The sequence below is a fragment of the Metopolophium dirhodum genome, chromosome 9 (assembly GCF_019925205.1).
Source record: "Metopolophium dirhodum isolate CAU chromosome 9, ASM1992520v1, whole genome shotgun sequence".
Lineage (NCBI taxonomy): Eukaryota > Metazoa > Arthropoda > Insecta > Hemiptera > Aphididae > Metopolophium > Metopolophium dirhodum.
The window spans coordinates 31,953,235-31,972,993 of record NC_083568.1 but is presented as its reverse complement, the minus strand read 5'-3'; positions in this window follow the sequence as shown (position 1 = coordinate 31,972,993).

The following is a 19,759-nucleotide window of genomic DNA, read 5'->3' as shown; positions in this document are numbered from 1 at the left end:
GCGGGTCCAAATTTAAAAATTAGGAACCTAACATCGTGAGATTGGAGCGAGTCTCTTCGGAATATCGGAATATATTTTATTAATACTTGAACTGTAAAACTTTAGACCTAAGTGATAAAACCAAAATATCTAATAATAATTTTTAGACATGTAGCGTTTTATTTTTTAATTGTATTACCAACTATTTAAGACATTTTTAGCTTTGTAAAAATAATCGAAGATGGGCATTTACTTGTTAAATAAAATTAAGTTAAGTTAATTTTCAAATCAATTTATTAATTTAACTAGTTTAATAAAATAGACACTTGAATTAACTTGGCTTATTTCGGTTGATTTCAATTAATCCATTAAGTTGTAAAATTTTAGAATTTTTTCGTTTTTAGTTTTATACGTACCTAAATATTAATAAAAATAAAAATAAATATATTCGAATACAATAGTAATTCAAACATTTTTGTTACTTTTCTTGATAAAATTATTTTGTAATTAGATATATTTTAGTAGATTAGATAGGTAGGCATAATGTTATATGACCTTAATTTAATATTTGTTACTCTATCCATACAGTGAGATATGATTTTATGTATATTATGTAAGACAAATATCGGGCATGGGAGCCGGCCGTCGTCGGTACAGACTTAAATAAGCGGCACCCCGACGATGAACCTGGCTCGGGTCGGACAGCTTAATTAAGCGCCTGGGTTGATAATGTGTTGGCCCTAAAAAGGGCCGTTTTATTGAAGTAACGCCGGAAACCGCTGAATATTCGACGATACCGCAGAATTGGTTGATAGGCAGCGATTGATGATTGAACTGTTGCTGTATCCACGGGTCGGCGTCGTCGTGGAGGAACGATCTGAGGATGTTGACTAATTGACGGGGCACATTCATTGCTAGTAGCTTGTAAATAAGTCCTCCGTGCCAGACTTTATCGAAGGCTTTTTGGATGTCCAGAAAGGTTGCTGCTGTTTTGTGTCTTATATTAAGGTTGGTGGTAACTGTATCAATAAGATTGATTAGTTGAACGAATGCACTGTGTTCCGATCTGAACCCGAATTGTTCTGGACGGATCTTCGGCATTATGAATATTTTTAGTCTTGATAGAAGCAGTTTTTCTAGTGTTTTGCCCATTGTTTTTAGTAGGGAAATCGGTCTGTGGTTAGTAGGAATTTTGGAGTCTTTGCCTGGTTTTGGCAACATTATAATTGCCGGTTTTTTCCATGACTTTGGAAAGTATTCAAGTCTGGCGCAGGCGTTGTATATTTGACAAAGATAGAAGGCTAGTTTTTTACCACCATGTCTTAGTGTACGGTTTGATATGTTATCGAGACCCGGATAACTTTTATTTGGAAGTCTGCGGATTGCTTCAAGTACTTTTGTAGATAGAATCGTCTTGCTGGATTATGGATTCATGGACTACATCGTCGACCCAGCAATGGGTATCGGGAGATGTGAACTGATTTTCCATTGATTGAGCAAATAGGTTGGCCTTGGTTTCAGTGTCAAATTGAAGATAACCTTCTTCGTCTTCTAGTGGATGAATTGGAGGTGGTTTTCGAAGGAGTCTTCTGTTAAGCTTGTGAAGCTTTGACCATCCTTGTGCATCACTGTCTATGGAACCCAGAAACGTTGTCCATTCATTGTCTTTGTGTGCTTGTAGCAGATCTCTAACTAACGACGTTTGATTGTTGAGGGCTCTTGTTATAATTGGATCCCTGGTCCTTTGCCACACCATTCTTAATGTTCGTTTTTTCTTGATTTGTTTTTGGATGAAGGTAGGTAAATCATTTTTTCTGTCCTGTGCTGTGAATATGGATGAGCTTGTTTTAAGTTTTTGGGAGATGGTGGAAGTCAGCTGGTCTATCACGTTATCATTCCGGAGTTTTGACCTGATTTTTGGGATAAATTTTTCATTTCTTCCTCAAATGTTTCCCAGTTTGTAACGATCAGCGGTTTGGGTGGATAAGTGTGAGATGAGTTAAGTGGTATGTCCAGAAATATTGGGGAATGATCGGATGATAGTTAATGCGTGAGGTTTTCCAGTATGAAACCAATACTTCCCGTTTTCATAAAAGTAATATCCAGTACATCTGTGCTATGTCTGGCGTCTGTTGGATATCTTGTTGGCGAGGTTGGGGCGGCTACTGTTGTGTCGGTTCTGGTACTGATATATTTACTTAATGTTTTTCCTGCCAGGTTGTTTTTCAGGCTGTTCCACGATCTATGCTTTGCGTTAAGGTTCCCTGCTATTATTACATTCCGATGTCAGTCAAGGAGGTTTTCAATGTCTTTTGTTTGGAGTGGAGTGGAAGGGCTTTTATAGACTGATATACGAATATCAGATGTCTCATTTGTATGGTTGTGTTGGTAATCGAATTTGTATCTATTTTTACTTGTATGTGGCTGAATTTTCGGTTTACCAAAATAGCAGTACCACCAGCTGGTGGACGCCCACTGACCAAGGTTTTGTTGGTTGTGTATGTGATGAAATTTGGGAGTTTGAATTATTTGTTTGTTGACAGATGGGTTTCATTTAGTAGGATTATGTCAATTTTCTTTTCCTGGACTAAATTGAGGAGTTCAAGGCGTTTCCGAATTACACCTTGACAGTTCCAAAACATGATTCTGGTGTAATTCATAATTGGTTGAGGAGATTTAATAATAGTTGAAGTAGTGCTACTATAGTGGATATGATCGTTTGAACATCGGTGTTGCCTGAGGAGAAGACTGCAACTAGGTTTTTTAGTTGGTCGGAAATAGGCTTAATGATTGTGTCGTCTTTTGATTTTGTACGATCAGCATAGGTCATGTTTGATTGAATGAGGTTGGGTGTGTTTACATCTAACGATGTCGTTTGAACTGATGATGGGTGTTTTGGATGTGTGTATTGACCTATTATATTACGATTGATTGGACGCCTTTTTTCTGTCTCTTGTGAAGGCTGGGCATTTCCTGTAGTTTGCAGTGTGCTCTCCTTCACAATTTGTGCATTTTGGCTTTTCATCATTAGGTTTAATGCAGTCTTGAGTTTGGTGGTTCCCAGCGCATTTAACGCATCTGGGCGCAGTTTCGCAGTGAGCACTAGAGTGGCCAAATTTTTGACAGTTATAACACTTTGCTGGAGTATTTTACTTGTAGCGTTCTATTTTTACCGCCATGTAAAACATTGAACGCAAGTTGAAAATACCTTTGTTTTCTGGTGAGTTTTTTAACACTACCATGTGAATTGGTAGTTTTTGGTAGTTTTTTCCAAATATTCTAACATTAGTTGCTGTGAATCCTAGTTAGTCGGACTAGATCGTCGAAAGTGTCCGGTATTTATACCCTTTTCGACAATCTAGTCCGTTGCTGATTGGTCCGCGTGATTCATTTTTACAGATGAACATCACACCGTTGTTTTGCTATTTCCCTTTACCAGGTGTGGTTTTTATCTGTCAATCTGTTTTGTTTTACCTAATCGTTTTTGTTTGTTGGTCTTGAAAAAAAACTTTTTTAGTCTAATAGTTTAATTTCTAAAATCTAAAATTAATACAAATTCTAAAAACAACAACCGATTGGCACTCTTATTATTTATCATTGATCACGGACTTCAGTTAACTTGCGACAGTCGTGTATGATTCAACTATTCTGCGTATTGTGTTAATTTAGTTGAGTACCTTATTCTACCTAAATTAAAATTAATTTTTTTCGTGACGCATGTTTACATTAATCTTTTCATTTGGGCAAAATATGATCTAAGAAAAATAAATGGTTGATGAGGCTAAAAATATAAAATTACCGCAAACTGCTCGAAAAGTATCGAAAATAATTTCTAGTATATTTAATAAGCAGACAAAACTTGAGCCGGTAAGCAAGCAATAAAAAAAAAATATATTATAATTTAAGATAATATTAATTTGTAAATATATCATATACCTATAAGAGTAATGAATCAGGTAAAATTGATTTATAGATAATGCAGTTGATATATTTTCAAAAATAAAAAAAGAAGATATCCTAATAACCTACTAATATTTTTGCGGTTTTTTTTTTACTCATTTGGGCCGGTCAAAACCTTTACCCCCCTCTATTGAAAACTGAAAAGACGCCACTGATCACAACATTATTATACCATTCATATCATATCCTTTGTCCATATCATAATATTGTGATATATACTTTGTTTATTATGTATACAATATTTAAGCTTTAGAGCCTTACATATTGTAATCAATTCGTCAACCTATAAAACCTAAAATATACATTAAGGGGGAATATCCCAAATTTTTTTTTTGTTTAAATCGTAAAATTGAGAATTCCTATAGTTAAATCTAGGTTTAAGATGAAACTAAAAATATTAAAAAAATTTTTGGTGAATTTTTTTGTCAGTAAATAGCGTTTAAGGACCGAATATTTTTCCATAGTGGTCAATGTCGTGATTGATAGAGGAGGTGAAGTCTTTCCATGAGAGAGTTTTATTTCTTTTGGTTATGTATCTGGCTTACGCTCTTGCTTTTTTTAGAAGTATGTGGTCATTAGGGTTTTCTTGATTTTTTGAAACGATTGAGAGCTTTTTTTGTATTTATTGATTGCATTTCTGCAATCCTCATTCCACCAGGGAGCTGCTTTGTTTTTGTTGTTAAATTGTTTTTGTCCAATAGCTATGTTCGCAGCTCTGGTTATTATGTTGGATAAATCGTTAACCTTAGAGTCAATTTGATCTTGAGTGATAGGAGGACTTAAGTCTATCGGGTTAAATGTCAGTTCTTCTTCAATTAGTTCCGCAAAAAGTTCCCAGTTTGGTTTTGTAAGATTTCATCGTTTTTACTTTGGATCCGAATTTCTAAGGGCCAGTGATCACTTCCAGAGTATGTATTAAGAACGTGCCATTCCATTGAAGGAGCCAAAGAAGAGGAGGATAAAGTTAGATCAATAGCAGAAAGTGATCCATTAGAACTATTATGTCTGGTAGAGTCTCCGTTATTCAATAAAATTAGGGATTGGTCGTTCTCAATTACTTGTTCTATTGTCTTACCACGAGGGTCGGTGCGATTGCATCCCCGGGATGTATTTCGACTATTAAAGTCCCCTAAAATATGTAAGATTTTGGGAGTTGGTGTATTATATTTTCAATATCCGATATCGTGAACGGAGTACTGTCTGGGATGTAAATATTGCAAATGTGAATTCGTTTATCAAGTTCCACTAATGTGACTATTGCTTCTAGGTGGGTTCGTATGCTAATTTCTTTACTTTCGATGTTATTTTTTACAAATGTGACCACTCTTCCACTTGCTCTATTAGCTGTTGTACGGTTTTTAATGTATTCTGTGAAGTTTTTAAGGTTCCGGTGATGATAATTTTTAAAATTGGTTTCTTGAAGACAGATTATGTTAGGGTTAAGTTCGTGAAGAACTCGGTTTATATCAACAGATCTTTTATAGAATCTGTTTACATTCCATTGTATAATACAGGTCATGGTTGATAGTTTTTTTTTTTAGGTATCCTTACTGGTGAGCCTGGAATAGGAGGTTTGTCATAGCTAATGTATTGGGAGAGATTGGAATAAAAGGTTTTGTAGTCTGGTGAGCTTGGTTTTTTTAGCTTTATCATTTATCATTGTTCTAACTTGTTCCGTAATTTTTAAAAGTGTGAGGATGTCGACATTGGTTTCCTCGCACAGAGGGTTGATATTGATGGATTTATTACTGAAGTTCTCCATTATGTATGTGTATTGAGCGTAAGATATAGGTGTTTCAATATTATTGGAAAAAAGGGATTTGGCGGGTTTGAGTCCTTCGATGAGTTTTGTGTGTATATTTTCGAGAGAGTTGCTTTTTTTGAGTTTTTTGGATAAGTCAAGAGTTTTACTTTTAGTTTTGTTTGATTCTAATAGTTTTTCTCTTATGTTTTTGTGTTGTTTGGGGTTTTCATTACTCTGTTGATCAATATGGTGAGGTGAAACTGATAGTGATGAAGAGCTGGTTGGTGATGGAGGCGGTCTTTTGATTGGTTCATTAGGGATACAAGTTGTACTAATAGGCTAGAGTGGTTCCGTTGAGTAAGTACTGGTGGTCTGGATAGCATTTGGTTTTTCATGGACAAGAGTTTGATACGGTAAAAAATACACACAACGATTAAAAAGGCCGTTCTCACGGCCACCAGATAGTACTCGTATGACAAGCCAAGACAACTTATGTCTTGCACATAGTTCACACAAACAATCAGATCTTATACGAGTACTATACATAACATTGCCGAGTGTAAACGACATCTAGGATACCTGGCGATCTATAGGTCGATGTCGTTTTACTTGCCAAACACTGATACGCCCACCAATCACAACAACGCTAGGGTCGGTCGATGCGTATATATACGGGTGCATTCGACCGATCGGCACTATCAACATCAACATCATCAATATCATCACATCATCGATAACACTCAAGTCACCAACTCAAGTGACGCTCAGCGTTGAACACGGCACTGCTTCGGCTGTACCAACTTCAAACCCAGACACTATATTACGTAAGTACTACTTTTACTAGTCCCCCCCCTCTGACCACGAGGCAAGTGTACCTGAGAGGTCACGTGGCCGGGTCTCGCCCCGGAGCGAAGGCAAACCCAAAACATCATTCTAACACGAAATCGGTCCCCCTCGCGCAATGACCAAGAGGAAAAAGAGATCGTCAAACCCACCATCGACGAAAAGAGGTCCTCAACGAACGCAACCTAAATCGCCAACACCTTCATCTGAATCAGTAAACTCCGTGGATAGCTGGCATAGTAGCTCAAGCGAATCATCAACTACACGCTCTCCAACGCCCGAACTTTGTGAAAACAAACCTACGAACAACTCTGCTAATGATATTAAAACTCTCCGCATACCACCGATCCTTATTCAAACATGCGAGGAAAACCCATGGCGGAAAATTGCGAAAAACTTGTATTCAATACAAGGCCTTGACAAAGTATCTGCAAAAACCACATCAATTCCTTGGCAAATCCAACTAAACTGTCCCGAAGAAACCTCATTCCGCCTAGTTCAAAAATTCCTGACCGAAAACAAGATTGACTACCACACCTTCGCTCTTCCCCAAGAAAAGTCTCTTAAAATAGCAATTAAAGGCATCCCTATCGACGTAACCGAAGACGAGCTCTCTAAAGAACTTTTTGATATCGGATTTGAACCTAATTTTATACGTGCTTTCCAAAAAGGCGACAAAAGAATCCCAATACATATGGTATCCTTAAAACGCTCACCAAATGTTAAAGACATTTTCACTATTAGCAACCTATTTTACGTTAAAGTCATAGTAGAACCGTACAGATCATCCGGCCCAGCACAGTGCTTTTCGTGCCAGCGATTCGGACACTCTTCTCTACAATGCGGCCACACACCTCGCTGTGTTAAATGTGGCAACAATCACGCTAGTAGCGCATGCACTAAAGATAAAGATACAAAAGCCACCTGCTGCAACTGCAATGGAGACCACACGGCCAACTACCGAGGCTGTCCTTCATATACAGAGATCGTCAAACAAAAATCCACTCAAATACAAAACTCGTTTAAGAAGAATAAACCCACTGAAATCCTATCAAAAACCTACGACCTGAACACCAGCCAACAACCTGCGTCTCACAAAACATACTCAGCTGTCACCAAAAATACAACAGGAAGTCACAATCCAGATAACATTAGAAACACACTAAACCCAACTACAGCAAAAGAACCTACGATATCCGCTACCCAAATACTAAAGATCATTAAACAACTCCTTTCTACCATCCAAGACTGTGTAGACAACTTTGCCAAGGAAACCATCCTATCTACAATAATGTCAATAATAGACTCAGTTTCCCTAAACCAAGATGGATGAACTGAGAATACTACAATGGAACTGCAATGGTATAACAAACAAAACTTACGAACTTGCAGAATTCACTCGGAAAAACAAAATTGACATCATACTACTCGGGGAAACCCGCCTAAACAAAACAGCCCCTCTCAAATTACCAAACTACTACACATATCGAACAGACCGTCCACCCAAACCTGAGTGCCCCTCATCTGGTGGCACAGCAATACTAGTAAAAAATAACATAATTCATGAAGAAATCATCATTAAAACAAAACTAGACTCCACCACTATCGCCATGGCAATAGGCGCAAAAACCGTACGTGTATCGGCAGTATATAAAAGTCCAGGAGATAAGATTGAAATCAAAGACATCGATGCCCTAACCAATGGTACCGAATCCTTTATTATAGCAGGCGACTTAAACGCAAAACACCCATCATGGCACAGCAGACGAACAAACCAGACGGGGAAAATTCTACTGGACCATATGGAAAGGAACGGTCAATACACCATTTGCGCTCCAGATTCACCAACCCATTTTCCATTTATACCACACCACAACCCTGATGTACTGGATATTACACTAACAAACCTGCAACAAGATATGACAATATCAAATTTCAACGATCTCTCTTCAGATCACAACCCAATCCTAATTACTATCAACAAATCACCTAAAACAAACACACCTCCTCTAGCAAATCGTAGAATAAACTGGAAGAAGTTTAAGGCTGAAATGACAATGCACCCACTCAAACACCAAGCCATCACTAATCCAAAGGAGATTGAAGACAATATCGAGAAACTAACAAAATCCATACAAAAAGCTCTTTCAAACAATTCCTCCTTATTAAATCAACCAAACAGGACACCCATCTCACCGGAAATATTATTAGAAATAGAAACTAAACGCATCCTAAGGAAACGGTGGCAACAAACCCATGACCCAACATACAAGAAAATGTACAACGCACAAATCAACTATGTTAAAAAACTATTACAGACCCACAGGCAAGAAGAATGGGATACCTTTACTCAGACTTTAAATTTCGAAGACAAATCAATTTATAAGCTAAACCGCAGGTTACTACGGAAAAAACCGGCATGCGCTCCACTGAAAACAACAAGTGGAATACGTATCTTTGACGAAAAACTGAAAGCTGAACTTTTTGCGGACACGATGAGTACTCAATTTTCAAATAATCCAGGTCCTCCAAACAAAGAAGTGGAACACTCCATCCAAATAATCAACGACGACCAAACACCAAACAACGACTATATCACTCCAAATGAAGTCCTAGATATCATCAAGAAATTACCAAAAGCCAAAGCTCCAGGCATGGATCAAATAACCAATACCACCCTTAAAAACTTGCCCAGCTCATCAATTATAACTCTTGCCAGAATATACACTGCATGTCTAAGATACTCATACTTTCCGAAATACTGGAAAACCGCAGCTGTAATTATGATTCCTAAACCAGGAAAACTCCACTCGGCTCCAGAAAACTATCGTCCAATATCGTTACTCAATACAATGTCAAAAATTCTCGAAAAATTAATCTTGTTCCGACTGAAAAAATATATTGAACCTCGTCCAGAACAACATGCCTTCAGAACAGGACACTCCACCACACTACAACTAACAAAACTAATTGACGACCTATCTGTCAGCCAAGGCCGAAAACAGCGTACTGCAGCACTATTCTTAGATATGGAAAAAGCATTCGACAGGGTATGGCACAACGGTCTTATACACAAACTCCTCGGTACGAGAACACCCATTAACTTGGTAAAACTCATCAAATCATTCCTGACCAATAGACAATTCTTTATCAAGATATCCCACCACCAGTCAACAACAAGGCAAATCGAAGCAGGCGTTCCGCAGGGTTCATGCTTATCCCCACTATTGTATACCGTGTTCATCAACGACCTACCTTCCGAACCACAGGTATCAACATCTCTGTTTGCGGATGACACTATGTTTCACACTAGCAACAAAAACGCTACCTACGCTATACTAAGACTACAACGGCAAATAAACATAACAACGAGATGGCTCACTCAGTGGAGATTACGACTAAATGTTTCCAAAACAGTTGCAATTCTCTTTGGAACGAAAGCAACAACTAAATTAAAGAAAATTACGATCCACAACACGGAAATCAACTGGTCAAGAGATGCAAAATATTTAGGAGTAACATTAAACAAGTCCCTAAGTCTCCACAATCATGTTGAGGACATAATTAACAAGGCCAAACGATCAAGAGCGGCACTCTATCCGCTGCTAAATAGCAAAAGCCATATCCCAATTAATGCAAGACTATCTCTATTTAAAATATATATAAGGCCCATCCTCCTCTACGCCGCACCTGCATGGGGGCCTAAAATTAGTAGGTCAAACTGGAAGAAGATCGAAGCCGTGCAAAACGTAGGACTAAGATCAATAACAGCCATTCCACCATACCAGTCAAACAAATCCTTACTCGCAATAACTAAAATCCCGTCAATAGAGGAAGATGCCAGGAAAGCCACTACGATAATGTTTAATAAAAACACAAGATCCCTCTACCCACACATTCAAAAATTAGGAGTACCAGACCCAGAAGACCCTATATGTAAATCAAGACCTTTCTACTTCAAAAAATAACACCTAAATAAACAAGCCAAAACTCCGAGAATTACATCATACAGGAAGACAAAGACATAAGTCTGGTACTTCCCATTAGGCCACAGGCCGTCACCCATAGCAATAGCAATAATAGCAATAGCAATGATCGGCACTAGTAATTCTCCAATCTTCCAGACATTCATAGCTGCTGTCACTGGAAAAACGGAGGACACCCACTGCCACGCCGGAGCGACTAACCTGAGGAAGGAGACGACGACGAGACCAGCGAGATCCAAGAAGCCACCCGACCAACCGAGGACTAGATACGGATAATACGGACGCGCATAATCGATCCACGGTGCCGCTCACATTCTGTACGAGGACCGAGGACTAGATACAACGACCGAAACGAATAATACGAACGCGCATAATCGACCCACGCTGCCGCTCACATTCCGTACGGAGACCGAGGACTACGAAGATTCGCCGGACACACGGAGGATTCAGCCACGCCAAGTGATCCGAGTCGCGGGATTCCATAAACCCGGACCCGTGTTCAACACTCGTAGAACTCACGGATAAATCCCCCCGAGCGCGCCTGCATAGGCCACGCTGCCCGTCCGGGTATACGAGCCAACGCCACTTATTTGAGCGGGCCGGACGTATCTACCCGGATCTTCCCTGATTGTATCCGACTCATTCCCTTATTGTCAAGGTGGTCACAACCCCGTGAACCATTCCATGCGGCCACGCGGACGTGAACCATCATCTCCAAACCTTATATAACATTATTTATATATGTAAAATAATAAAGACACTGATTACTCGAAATCAACCGAGTGTATAATTTCTTTAGCGTGACGGAGTTTCACCACCGGTGGCTCCGTTACAGGTTAACTTTTGAGTGTTGTTGGAGATGAGGATTTTTTCCTGGGTGACGTTTTTATTCTCGTTGGATGTAGATATCGTTTGAGTAGATCTTAAGGAATTGGATAATACCCTGTCCTCGTCGCTAGTGGGGATTTGGATATTACTAGTGATGTCGTGATTATTGTTTTTATTTTTTTTTACAGAAAGAAGAAGTATGACCAGATTGGTGGCATACGTAGCATGTCAATGTATCGTCTGTTAAAAAAATTCTGAAGTCTGTGTTATCATATTTGATTATTAGCGATCCGGGTACATTTGCTGTGTCGTCAGGGTGAATATACCTGTCTCCTAAAACTACTGATGTGAGCGAGCTTATCTTGAAAACGGGCTTTAAGAAAGGTTATTGGAGATAGTGTCTTAATGTTTTTTAGGAAACGTTGTGTTAGCTGTTGTTTCGGCAAAGGTTTTTGCGTTGTTTGTTTTTGGTGGTAATGACAGTTGAGATAATTTTTGCTTATTCATGTTGGATAAAATATCCGTAGACATTTTATCGACTTAATTGGCCACAATGTACCGGTGACCGGTGTAATTATGCGTTGTAATTACGAATAAGATAAGATTACATACCTATTTCGCTGCTGATTGTTGTGTGTATGTATGTACTGTTATTGCTATCGGGAGCTAAGAAATATGGAACACACGTGTGCTTGGGACGGATTTAGTTATTATTTTTAAATTTTAAAAATGTATATTATATATTATACTACTTATATTAGGTATATAACTTATATTTATAATATATACTTAATGTATATAATAGTACAAAGTGTCTGCGTTCTAAAAATTAAAATGAACATTTTCACTCGATCGTAAAATTTATCCGCGTTCTGCAATGTACCTTTTTACCTGACCGTACAAAATGTCCGTTTTTCGCACTTTTAATGCTTGATCTACAAAGTACAAAGTGACCTTGAACAAAAAATCCTACACTATTTAGTTGTAAAAAACGATAAACACAAAGATTGTGTAGTGTTTTGATACAAAATAACACATGACAAATATTTTGGTTTCAAATGCAATCCCTGATTAAATTCCATTATGGCATATTTTGGTAGGTAATAAAAATAACAATTTTTTAATATCATCAGTCTAATTCGAAATTATCTTAACTCTAAAAATGCAATTTTGGGATTATTTGTGATTAAAATTCAGAAAAAAAAACTGCATCGTATGATAAAGTTGTAACTGAAATTGTAACATTTTATCTTCCATGAAATCGATAATTAGAAATTGTATCTCCGATGTAATGATTTTAACAAACTAGAAAAAGTCATAACTCCATATTATCATGTTAATTTATTTTTGTATACCTAGTGTGTTTACATAATAATATCTGCATATATTTTGATACTGGTTATTTTTATAAGCCACCATAAGAGTTAGTGCTGAAGTTCGCAGTACAATTTTGTTTAAAAGGTTTTATTATTATTTTAGTAAATGTTTAATATAATATTATACACATTGAATATTACAACAATCGTATATACGCTATGAAGTTAATATTTTCCATGTGTACAAATAAGAACTGCCGAAGCCTGTATTAAAATATTGTTCGAACACGGCTGAACTTCCCGCCGAATCTACCAAAGTCCAAACTCCAAAGGCTTAACAAGTCACGTGATCGGCGCGGAATGTTCGCGACGAGTCGTTCCCCCTCCACGGTGTCCGCCCGCCGGCCGGCTTCCACGGCTCCCGTGCCGAGGACGGTTTTTTGTTGTCTTTTACCTACGCTCGAACTTTGCGGATCACGCACCGCCGGTTCGCGTTGCTTCGTGTGGCTGTGTTTAGACCTCGTGATCATTATTATTAATTATTTATTATTTACGATTATAATTGGTGCACGTCCAGGGACGGATTGGAATTTCGGACCAGCCCGGGAAAATACTTTTTTACCGGCCCGCCCACTATTTGTTGGGAGATTAGGGCAATTGGGAAATGGGAAGTGTACCATAATGAAGATAGTAATTTTTTTTAGTATTTTAAAGGGTAGTCTACTGTAATCAGTGTTATTATAAAATCAACCTTTAACAATAAAATGTAATAATAAAAATAATAATAATGGAATAACAATAGTATTACCTACATATAAATGTTACATAATAAAATGTTAGTAATTATTTTTTATTTGAATAAATAAAAAGGTTTAATTTACAATGATAGATTTTTTTTTAAAAGAGAACTCTCTTTTTGTAATTCTTCTATTATTTGATCTGAATCCAATAGTGTTAATTTCTGTTTTTCGATAGCCATTAACATGAATGCTTCTAGTTTTGGATCCGAAAGCTGACTACGAAGTCTTGATTTAATATTTTTTAAGAAAGAAAAAGATCTTTCACATGATACTTGGGTTGATGGTAGAGTAAGTACATATTTGTATGCCAAAAATAAATTAGCATATGCATCACAATATAAATTATATTTTTGTAAAATGTTATAGCAACAAACAACACAGTTTTTGCAACTCTTGCAAGTCATATTTTGTGATTCAGGATTCATTTTAGGTTCAATGTCATCTTCTTCATTTTGTGTTAGCTCCAAAGAGTATGAACTAGCAAATGATTCAGCAAGACTTTTCTTTAACTTGTCCCAATTTTTTGCGAAATGTATTAACTCATCCTTTAGATCATTGTAAGTTATATTTGAATTCAAACTCTTTAACTTATCACACAAAGTAGTCAATGCTTGATCAGGCAAACCATTTTGAATTATATACGAAAAATAACTTGGTGACAAACATGATAAATCATTATACAATTTTCTGTGTTTTATAAATCTTTTGTTAATACTCTCAACAACTGTATCTAATATTCTGTTATGAACTTCTATTTCAAACTTCTTTAAAGGATCCTCATGTACCATATCATTACTAATCTCACCTGGTAACATTTTTTTCTTTCTGGTTCTTATATTAGGTAATATTTCATTTACAGTTATAGGACTATCACCATCAAATTGTAAATCTAACTCAGTATTAGCCCAAATAACAAATGAATCTGCAGATAATTTTATCCATTCCATATTTCTTTGAACTTTTTTTAAATGTTCAAGTGCTCCATCAACTAGGTTCTGAGCTGTAATTAAATCCATTGATTTTGATTGCAGGTATCTCGATAAAGGACCTGTAATACTAAAAATTCTAATATATATATATGCATTCAAAATAGTAGAAAAATTCAATAATGTATTTTTCATAGTTTCAGCTTTGACCCTTATATCTGGTGTAGATTTTTCATCGTTTAGAATATCATATAAAGCCATTAAAACATCAACATACAGTGCATTGCTCTTACATGGACCTTCAGTTGATCCAAATATTTTAACAAGTGCGACTTCTTTACTCCACCACCTTGTTTCACCAATACTTTGTAAGCGTTGATGTAGACTATGGCATCGTTCTGTCCAAACTCTCATACGCTTATGTGAATCTTTGAAAAACACCGCTAAATTATTACACAAATTAAAAAGAGATGCAGCAGCCAATGGTGATTTGGAAGCATCAGACAAAACTAGATTTAATACATGGCTATAACACCAAACATGAACTTGATTTGGGGATGATTCATTAAGCCATGCTGAGAATCCATTGTACTCCCCTTGCATATTAGCCGCACCGTCGGTAGTATTGGCAATACAGTTTTTTACATTCAAATCATTTAAAAGTAAAACATTTTGTAATAAATCATGCATGCCTTTACCTGTTGAATCTGAACAGTTAACAACTGCAATTAGGCTTTCGTGAATACCATTGTCATCGACATATCTTAAGACTACTGCACATTGATCCGATGATGTAATATCTTGAGTAGTATCCAGCATAACTGCATACATTTTAGCATTTTTAACTTCATCACAAATTGATTTTTTTATCAAACAACTTATTGCAGTAATAACATAATCAACTGTGGTTTTAGAAATAAATGTAACCAGTCCTCCTCTTCCTTTACTACCACTTTCGTGGGCTTTACGGCTCTTTTTTATTACGGTTTCCAAGTGATCTTTCATTTGAAAATCATATTTTGCTAAAAACAATATGATTTCTAAAAAATTTCCGTGGTCAACAAATGGATTATCTAATGTGTATGCTGCTTCAAATTGATTTCCCCTTATAACTCAATCCACGTTTTCCTATAAGTTTAACAGCTTAAATCACTCTTGTAACAATTTCGCGGTTTTTTTTAATTTCTTTTTTAGTTTCACAGAAAAGTAGTGAACCAATATCATGTTCATTTGAATGGAGAAAAAAAGCTGATACACAATTTTTATGTACTGTGCTTTTATCATGTTCATCAATTCGAATATAAGTATGACTCCATACATCCAAGCCTTTAGTAAAATTATTACTTTCTGAAGAAAATGCAAGACACAAATAGCAGAATAATTGTTTTGGATTTTTATTGTAGGTTAACCATTTTCGTTCAGAGCCATTACTTCTAAAGAAAGCTTTTTGAAAATTAAATGGAGTTTCTTCATTTAATTTTGGTTTTTGAGGATGATATTTAAAAAATTGATTAAGCTGTGTAATTTCAGGTTTCTTGAATATATCTAGAGGGCCAAAATTAGAAAAATTACACATTGATCAGTTTGATAATTTACAAACTACAATAGACACAAAGACACATAGGTTATAGGTATCTTATAATGAGCCAAATGCTCAAATTAGTAAATTGTAATATGTAATATAATATTTCTACAAATATTTTTAACTAAAAATATTATAAATTTCTTTATTGTCGAAAATTGCAAAAAGTGAAATTAACCGTTTTAGACCCGAGCCACAGAATTTTAATTAATATTATTTTTGTCTATGTGCCTTTGTATGCTAACTAAAATTTTTTCCAAAATTAAAAAAAACTTACTAAGTATAACTTCATTGTTAACACTTTTTTGATGATCAATAGATTTAATTACATTCAAGCCAATATTTGCATTATCTTTATTTCCAATACTAAAAGTTTCATTCTCCAAACTAACATTATTAATACAACTATCAGACACCTATTTAATTACAATTTTAAGAAATATTATACATTCAGTTTTAGTATTTGTAATAGTATAAGACATATCAATTATGTGACTATGCTTATAAGTTATAATAATATTATTTACTTTTAGTTAAATATAATAATTTGATAGTACCTTTATAAGAACAACAATAAATTACAAGACTTACTTCATCTAAAGTAGATGTTCCAACTTCAACATCTGTAGTAGTTTCATCCTCATTAATAATACACTAAAAATAAATCCATAATTACTATACTAGGATGGGTATTAATGAGTTAAAAAGTTTAAGTTAAGTTAAAAACTGAGTTTAAAAAAAAAAACATTAATTTGCCCAGCCTTGTTATTATAAATTGATAAATCATAATTTATACTTATAGATAAATATTATCTATAATTTTTAAAAGTATCAGTTGAATATCACAACTAAAATAATTTAATGTAAATTTTTATATTAAAAAAATAAAATAGGTACCCTATTGCATTAAGTATTTGGCAAAATATGTTGTTTCTCTCATTCTCTATCAATAAAATAAATTGTAGATTATTGTACTTTGTACAGTAACAGTTTAATATTTTTAATTATTAATATATTATTATTATAATGACAAAGTTCAGCTAAAACTCACTTCGCTATTCTGAGACTTGAAAAATGATTTAATGCTTTTAGAATCCTTTGCTTCTAAAAGTAGTATTTTTTTCTTTTTGTCTCGAATTTTTTCTGCTCCTCCTTTTCGTTTTTTACAACCGTCTGTTTCATCCATTTCCATTTCCATTTTATTTTATAATAAAATGTATATAATGTATATTATAATAATAATTATAGTGTACTATTAATATTGAATTGTAAAATTAACTAAATAATTGTGCTCACTGCCGAGTGCTGATATCGAGGTTTTTAATGACGATTGATATTTAAATATAAATAGTATAAATTTCAAATAAAAATAATATTCTTATTAGATATTCATATTAACGACCCGCATCGACTCGTATCGTCAATATTCGTCGTCATTACCCGCAGCCCACCGGCCCATCTGATCGACGACAACCAGAATAACCAATTATTTATAGATTTTATTGTCCACGGAAGTTGATTTTTTGATTACAGCTGTTATTGGTATTACTTATTGATAATTAATATTATCTTACTTATTGATATTATTATTCGGTTACTGTTGTAGACGTTGTATGCTTGTATTATTACAATTTACAATGTTTTACGTTATTATATTATAGACTGTTTTTACGTAATATCATTGAATAAATAATCTATAATCAATGGTAATAACTAATAACTAATATTTATTAATTATTTTATTATATTTACGTCTACCTACTATTTACTATTTAGTAGTTGCGGCCCATCGGGAATTTCCCGATTTCCCTATGGCCCAATCCGTCCCTGTGCACGTCTATACCGTCGTAAACTTGGAGACAGTCTAAGTTTGACGGATTGTGTCACCGCGCACCACCGAATTTATTTATTATACGTGTCAACCAGGCCCGTATACAGGGGGGGGGGGTTAGGGGTTCAAACCCCCCCGAAATTTTTAAAGTAGGTATATATTTATAATATAGGTAATAAAAACTAACTACATACGTCTTTATATATAAATGTATAATGTACAACTACAGACTACAGTTTATTTTAAGCATTTGTAAATTTCCCTCTAGTCATTACACGTTATCTTTTAATATGTATTAAAATGTATTAAGCTTAGTAGATGAAACGGTTAAAATGCCACGATTAATTAGGCAATCTACCTATCGTAACAATATTCCGGCAGATTCACCAGAACAGTATTATAGGAGATCAATTTTTTTGCCATTTTTAGACTACTTCAAAAGTCAATTAATTGAAAGATTTATAAAACACAATTACATTATTTCTGGGCTGCAAAATTTGATTCCAAGTTTTTTAATTAAATTAAAACCAAGTAGCAATGAGTTTAAAAAATGCATTGATTTTTACAAAAGCTTTTTACCGACTTATGAAACTTTTGAATCAGAATTGAAGGTGTGGGTGGAAAAATGGAAATCAGTACCCGATAACGAACTTTCTAAATCTGCAATCGATACTTTAGGCGTCATGTCGAAAGACTTTTATCCAAAAATTTGGTGTTTAATATCTATACTTGCAACACTCCCGGTGTCCACTTCATCTGCAGAACGTTCTTTTTCAACTTTAAGACAATTAAAAACCTATTTGAGGAATAGCTGCAGTGAAGATCGTCTAACAGGTTTAGCTTTATTGTCAGTCCACCGAGGTATCCAAATAGATATTGAAGAAATATCAATATATTTTCAAGAATGACTTTGTTTTATGAATTAAAATTGTAGGTATTCAACCATTTTTTAAATTATTTATATTTTGTATACATTATTATATTATGTTTTGTAGTGCATAATATTATCTATCAAATTATACTATAATTATGTATTTTTAGTTCAGGCGTATTAAATATTTTTTACAACCATTTTTTTTTAATTATTTATATATTGTAATTGTATACATTATTACATTATAATATTTCGTAGTGTATAATATTATTGATCAAATTATAATATAACTATTAACTATGTATTTTTAGTTCATGTATTAAACATATTTTAAACCCCCCCCGAAAATTGATCCTGGATACGTGCTTGGTGTCAACGCTGGGCCGTCGTTCAACTGCGCCGCAGTGCCGATTTTGGTTGTTGACGAGGAAGACGCTGTCGCATTTCCAGCGAGGACCGTGCTGACCAGTGACCTGTCCCCGAGGTGTCGATCAGGTCATATTGTAAAATTATTATTACTTATTGTTTAATTGTTCAAATTATTATTATTATTATTATTATTATTATTGGTGTAGCGCGTGTTACATTGTACACGGCGTCTACATTGATTATTATTGTGTAAAAATATATATATCGCGTCATTACGCATTAATCCAATCCATAAGACTTGTACGAGGTAATATATTGTGAGTTCGCCCCTTCCCGTCCACAGCATTGCGCGAGTCGTTGTCGCTAACCGCGATTTTTAAAAGTAGGAGCGGCACGGCGCACAAATATGATATGTTATTTTTTTAGGTGTACGAATACTTAAAGCTATGTAGTGTGAACTTTGTTGTCATCTACAGGTAAAAATATAATTTTTAAAAGAGGAAAGATTTGTATATTTGTTTGCAACAAATAAACTCAAAAACTACTTGACCGATTACAAATATTCTCACACCATTAGAATGCTACATTATCCCTGATTAACATAGACTATATTTCTTACTAGAAAAAATTAGGAATCCCCACTAAAACTTCAATAATGTAACCTTTACGGCTTTCACTAATGTATTGATTGAGTCACGGGGAACGTTTTTATGTATATGAA